We start from the raw sequence: 7,278 nt of genomic DNA, 5'->3' as shown, positions 1-7,278 counted from the left end.
AACGGTAATATGGCTGGAACGTACAGAAAATTATAATTCTTTTAATTTATTGAATATGGATGGTATCGAGACGAGACTTTGTACAGTCTCGGTCTCGTCACGGTTGATAAATAGCAATCTCAGTCTCGATCTCGTCTCGAGTCAATAATCGCCGTCTCGGTCTCGTCTCGAATAACAGATATTTGTCTCGATCTCGGTCTCGGTCTCGGTCTCGTTCCGAAAGTCTCGAAGTAAATAGTGTGAAATTAAAGTTGTGAAGGTATTGTTATCATACAGTCTATCGTTTCCGTTTCTAATCTGTTGCCTTCATTCTTGACTTAGAATTATGGTATGGTGTACCTCCTCATAGCTAATTTGCTAGCGCTAATGCTTTCCATGTGTGTTTTCCAGGTTCAGTCACCAATAGGTATATAATACCTGGGATAAAATCCTAAGAGTAATCCATATTTCACTTTTCGCAATAGACTTTGTCTCATATAGCCTCAGCGTTGCGTGTTACTTGCCACGGTGTTACTTGCCAGTATTGGAATTTCGTGTTACTTGCCACGGTTACCTTATCGCATATTTATCTATCTATGACAGCGTGTCCGTTGCCACGCACCTGCATCTAGATTTGACCTTGAGTGTATGGAAGTAATTTACCTGTGTCGTTTTTTCTTGGCTGGAAAACTCATTATAGTTTCTTATAACAGCGAAAGACACTTCCTTCCACAATTTCTTCTTTATATATATTTCTTCTTTAATGCTGGGCGTTTCTCTATTTCCTCAATTAATTTTTCATAGTTTTTATCACTAATTAAATACATGCTAGTCACTAATCAAAGAATGTATTAGTTTCCTACGCGAACACTTCTTTTCACGCGCTACACACGGAATGAACTGTTACGTGAAAAAAACTTGTAGAAAACATTTATTTTTTACCTTTCTACTTGAAGATATCTCAGCAACTTTTCTGTTGCCTTCGCCTCAGTGAGCGAACTCCTATAAGATTCAATGCATTTTTAGATGTTGCGCAACTGTTCTGTCGCCGAGCTGTTGCCCTCCTGTCACCCTGCCTAGCAACACCTCGGCAACTTTTCTGTCGCCGTCGTCTCAGTGAGCGGACTCCCGTAAGACTCAATGCATTTAGCCAGAGCAACAAGATAGTTGCTCGACAAAATGTTGCCATTGAGCGTTAGATCTAAGGCAACAGCTTGGCGACGGAACAGTTGGGCAACATCTAAAAATGCATTGAGTCTTATGGGAGTCCGCTCACTGCGGCGACGGCGACAGAAAAGTTGCCGAGGTACGTCCAAGCAGAGAGAGATAAAAAAATAGATGTTTTCTACAAGTTGTTTCACATAACACCTAGCGTTATATATAAAAAAAGTAAGCAAGAATATTCAGATATAAATTGAAAGAAGAAATTGCAGGAAGTGTGTTTCGCTAATGAACTTACCAGAGAGAGAGAGAGAGAGAGAGAGAGAAAGAGAGAGAGAGAGAGAGAGAGAGAGAGAGAGAGAAACAGGTATTTACACAGGAGTCTATTATGAAATGAAACCTTGGAGTTTTGTTGAACGTTTATGCTGGGTAGGCTAAAGGAGACGGCGATGATGAGAATGAATGAAATGGCAAGATGAAGAAAATGGGAGGAAATGAGAAAACTCATCCACACTGCTTTTGTCCACCACAAACCCCACTTAGCGCGAGCTGTGATCGAACCAGGGATCCTATGTACCAGAAGTGAACGCTTTACCACCGAAACCTATTAGATTTTGAATCTGATATCACAGTACAACTAAATGGACCAATGTCATTAGGCGTCTAATTATTATCAACGCTTATATTACAGGAAATTATTCTAATATACTGTAAGGACGAGGGTTCGCCCTTACTGTTTATTTTGTGAATAAATAATTAAGTGTACAAGTGTATATAATGTTATTGTTATTGACAAAGGTAAGTAAGGGAGATTTAATTACATATATCGTATTATTGTGTTATATATATTTATAATTTCATATTGGATATTGCTTATTTGTATGTGTATATCTGCTCAAGCTATGTATTCCTGCTTAGATTTTCTTTTCAGCTATATTTAACGAACTCTACGTTCAAGTTTTATATATATATATATATATATATATATATATATATATATATATATATATATATATATATATATATATATATATATATATATATAGATTTTCTTATAGTGATCGATGGAATTTTCCAGAGGCTAGCGACGGTTGCTCGTTTTTCTAAGAGACTTTTTTGCGGATTTTTAAGCAAACTAAAAGGGGAAGGGTCATCGACCATATAAAAGGAAACCTCTCGCCGCATAGGGATATACTGCTGGGTGACTACGGCTATTAGAACCATTTTTCGTTATTAAGGTTCTGCCTCATATTTTTTTTTTTTTTTTACTTTCCTATCTTGTAGGGAACGGTCTGAATGATGACCGATGACAGAGAATAAATGATTTCTCTGGAGCCTGAGTGATGGCATTAGAACTTTCTGATATTTTAATGAAATAGTAGGGACTGGCCTAAGTGATGGTCAGAGCAAGGAATAAGTGATTTCCTTCGGTCTGAGTGATGACCAAGTTTGAGGACATTTAGCTAGTCAGGGTTATAAGCTTAAATGATAGCTTATTGGGATAAGCGATTCCCGTTATCTTCTAGTGAGGAGAAGTAGGTTATTTTTTAACCTCAGAGGCAGAAAACTCTTTAAGGTTTTTCTTAGATTATTATTATTATTATTATTATTATTATTATTATTATTATTATTATTATTATTATTATTTTATTTATTTATTTTTTTTGCTAGGCCAGAGAAAACCTAAGTGATGGTCTTCTCTTTAGAGAAAGAGAAAGAGTCATTGGGCTAAGTGATGTCCATTGACAACAGGATCTCTTATATTTTGGACGGAAAGTTGTAGTCAGGCTTTCCTAATAGAGGTAGGCGTCAGATGAAACTGTGAGGGAATGACGGATCGGTGGAGTCTGACTAAGAAATTTGTAGGAGTCTGTAGGTCTAAGTGATGATCTTCCGACTTAAGGGATAGGGCTCTGAAGTGAAGGAGTCCCGTATTTTTTTTTTATTTTGCTATAAAAGAATCTTCGTCGAATCACTTCTGATTTACTTATTATCTAAATAAATATTTATCTACCCTGATATGACTAGCAGTTTTTATTGAGAATATAATTACCCATATATTTGATGGAAGTTAGTCATTTGTTTGTGGTTTACATTGTGCGTTGATACCCTTAGAGAGCCGTAACAGATTAGAAGGAAGAAACCACAACAACACACATAGTACATGCTTACCTTAATGTCACTATTAGCCTTTCTTCAGGTGGTACAGCTAGTCTGAAGTTTGTGTTTATCTTTGTTAAAGGTGCTGAAGGAAGACGCTAAATTTAGTTTCCATGCCTTTATGAGACAGCAAGTGCAAGGTATACCGCAAAAGAGAAGGAAAGTATCTTCTATAAAGCTTGACGAGAGAATACAACGAATTCTCGAGAATCTGAGAAGAAGCTATGATAAAAAAAGAAAAAATGTATCAGAAGTTTGAGTTACGTACAAAAGTTGGAATAGTTGATTAAGAAGGAAAAGGACATGCTGTTGGATTTTGTAAATAATTAATGTTATAATCATAACCATTATGACATGCGACGCGCAAATGACAAGGTTTTTATTGGAACCACTTAGAAGTATGGATCGAATGTGATGTAAAGATAAATCATTGCGTCTCTTCCATGCTTTCAGACGGCAAAATGAGCGCTCGAATTACTGAGGAATTGCAATTGTTTGTGTGGATTTGCAAGAATACTCCTTTCATCAGAATCTTGTTTTGTTTCTTGTGTTTCGTGCGAGTTTTGTGAGTTTTGTGACACACATAAATGGAACAAGGTTCCTATTTCTTAAATCAGAAATTTGCTTCGTTTCTTGTGTTTCAGATGATTGCCTTGCTTTGAAAATTGCTTGGGAAATTACTCCCACCCCCTCAAGGTCAAATCTAGATGCAGGTGAGTGGCAACGGACACGCTGTCATAGACAAATAAATATGCGATAAGGTAACCGTGGCAAGTAACACGAAATTCCAATAGTGGCAAGTAACACCGTGGCAAGTAACACGCAAACTAGCCTCAGTACTGCCTATACAATTAAATTATATTAAATTAACTCCAATACTATATAGTAGTTTATGTCCTTCCTTTGAATCTGAAATGTTCAATACCTTCTAACGTAACACATAGCAGCACGAATGTATTTAATCGTGCCGAAATTGAAATTATACAATTTCTGATTTACTATCCGATAAGTTCTGCTTTGACTATCATTTTGGAAACAGAGTATAACGTTCATTATCTTAACAAATAGAGTAACTACTTTATATTTTGTTTCATATTGATCAAACGCTTTATTTCCGTTTTATATCTCCGTGTTTAATTGACACTTTATAAAGCCAAATTCCTGAATCTCATGGTAGGAGCTAAGGCATTCATCTTTGCTATGTGTAGTCTCGGATTGGATCACCAAACAAGTTAAATTCAAAGTCCTATGTTTCGCATAGTTCGCGTTTCACTTTAAGTACATGCTGTTTCTTATACAAGTTCATAAGGTTGTAATGCGTTACATAAACATATAGCCAGTGCTGTAACTAGGCAGGAGCAACTGGGGCCTCGAAAAAAACAGTCAGGTTTACAAAATTTCTACTCTGAGAACTGAATAGAAGATAATATCTACGAAACTGAAGAATTTAGTGCCATAATTTGAATAAATTGTCATGGATACTGCAAACCTGTCTGTTTGTACGCCAGGACAAATGTCACCCCTGGATGGCGACGAAATCTGCTTTGGGGGCAAACAGTTATTGTTACTCAACTAAGTAGGAGAAAACACTAATTTGTTTCCTTTCGGAAACATCTTGTTTTACTCTTCATTCTACTACTATTCGCAGTAGTTTATGTGAAGTATATAAAAAAAAACTTTTTTTTTGCTCTGATTAACCATATAATTTCAATGGTGTCAGCAGAGACTTAAGCAGAAATAAGCTGTATTTCAGGGGAGGGAGTCCAAAGCTTTTTGGGGTAGTCCAAATTTAACATAAGGACAAATTGTATAAAAATTTGTAAAATCGACCCTAAAATTAGGTAAAATTTACAGAAAAGTCGGAATTTCAAGGAAAGGGGTTTGGACTCCAGGACCTACCTCCTGCGCGTCCCTGATGTCATGTATTTTTCACGTAGCTACGTTGAAATTTTAATAAAGTATTGCCACATTTTAATTGTAAACACTGATACCGGAAACACGAGATTTTATTTTAGTATATGTTAGATTCTTGTCATTTGTTTATAATACAAAATATCAGAGGGGGCCTCATGTTGTTAATCAGTCCCGGGCCTCCAATTACCTAAGGTATGGCAATTTATGTATACTTTTCTCTTACGCCTGACAATATGAATTGTTCCAGATTGTCACATACTTGTATGTTTGTAGTGGTGCAAAATAAAACTGCTATAATTTTGGATATAATTACCAAGATTATACAAAATAAAAAAAATAGAAAATAAATTTTAAACATCAAAATTATGTCCGCTACTAATTAAGCATTTCTTATTTTCTTTGTCTTCCGTTCAAATTTAACTGGCTACTTTTTGATCATCGAATCTGGCAACACTGACTTAGATAAACACAATGTGAGAACTCCCATTTGGTTTAGCGGCTAGCGCGCTTGACTTAATGAGTTAAATTTAATTTCAGTTACAATTTGCATTCACGTGTATTGCTGAAACGAAAACTTTGACATTAACATTATAATTAGCCCAAAGACTGTGAAAAATGTCGTCTTCTGAAAACATTCTTGCACCATAAAACAAACTACGATTACTTTTAAATTATCTTGCAGTTTTGCAACGTTATTTGCACTATATTCAGAATAATATTTAGCAATTTATTTAAGTTGGCAACACTGCTTAAAATAATGTAACTGCAACTTGTAACTAAAATCACCGAAAACTCTTGCTGTAATGGTATAGAAACACAGAAAAGCAACAAACATTATAAAAATTTAACACAAATACATCATTTTAAACAGTATAACAATCATTTCCGTTGTGTTTGTTATCTCTGAAACGGTTTGAAATAATAATTGCTCTAAATGGAATTATGATCATTGAAGTCTTTTGGAAGCATCTACATGATGATACATGATATGTCAGCACGCTTTTCGAAGTAAAGCCTTTAGAAAAATTAAATTTTCAGTTCCTTGTTACTTTGTTCCTTCATTCATTCGAAATACATTATGCCATGATCATAGTATTGACGCTAAGATACAATTGATGCGCGTTGTACAGTCCATGCCATATGAGTTATTAGAGATTTCAAAAATGTTGATGTTAGTGATACTGTATTGCCCTTTATTACCCTGAAAATTGTATATGGTATTGTGGTTTTATTTAATATCTAAATTAGAAATATGTGATACCTTACGTAGTACAATTTGAGAAAATGCAACTTTATGTTGCGTTGGCAACACTGCTTGCTTATCTAAAATGAAATGAATACTTTGAGTTTTACGTCCCACGCTTATGCCGGTAAGGCTAAGGGAGACGGTGATGATGAGTAATGAATGAAATGGTGGAATGAAAAAAGTAGGAGGAAACGGGAGAACCCCGAGAATACCCATGCACACGGTGTTTGTCTACCACAAAGTTCACTTGGCGGAGGCTGAGATCGAACCCGGGACCTCAAGCATCAGAGATGAACGCTCTACTACTGAGCCACCGCGGCCCCTGCTTGTTTATCTACTGGCATTACAGGGTATTTAGAAGAATTCCCTCTTCAATATTTCACACAACATCGTACAAAATTTCAGCATTTTAACATATATATATAACAGTTGCGGATCCAGGATATGATCAAGGGAGGGGCTGAACCATAGTTTACCGCTTTATCCAGTGTGAAGAAAGGAGGATTGAAACCTATTTTATCCAGTGTATACCTGAGCGTCAACGAGGGCTATAGCCTCCCCCTTGGATCCGCGCCTATATATATATATATATATATATATATATATATATATATATATATATATATATATATATATATGGAGAGAGAGAGAGAGAGAGAAAGAGAGAGAAAGCTATATACATCAGCAATGGATTTTGTTTCAGGAAAGCTTGAGGTTTACAGCCACCCCAAAATACGCCACTGGTCAACCGTTCCCACACTATCTAACACAGCAACGAAGCAAATTTTGAGTAAAGTCAATTTTAATAGCTATTAATA

The sequence above is a fragment of the Thermobia domestica genome, chromosome 17, assembly GCF_964235325.1.
Source record: "Thermobia domestica chromosome 17, izTheDome1.hap1.1, whole genome shotgun sequence".
In the NCBI taxonomy this organism is placed as follows: domain Eukaryota; kingdom Metazoa; phylum Arthropoda; class Insecta; order Zygentoma; family Lepismatidae; genus Thermobia; species Thermobia domestica.
Note: the sequence above shows the minus strand (reverse complement) of the source record.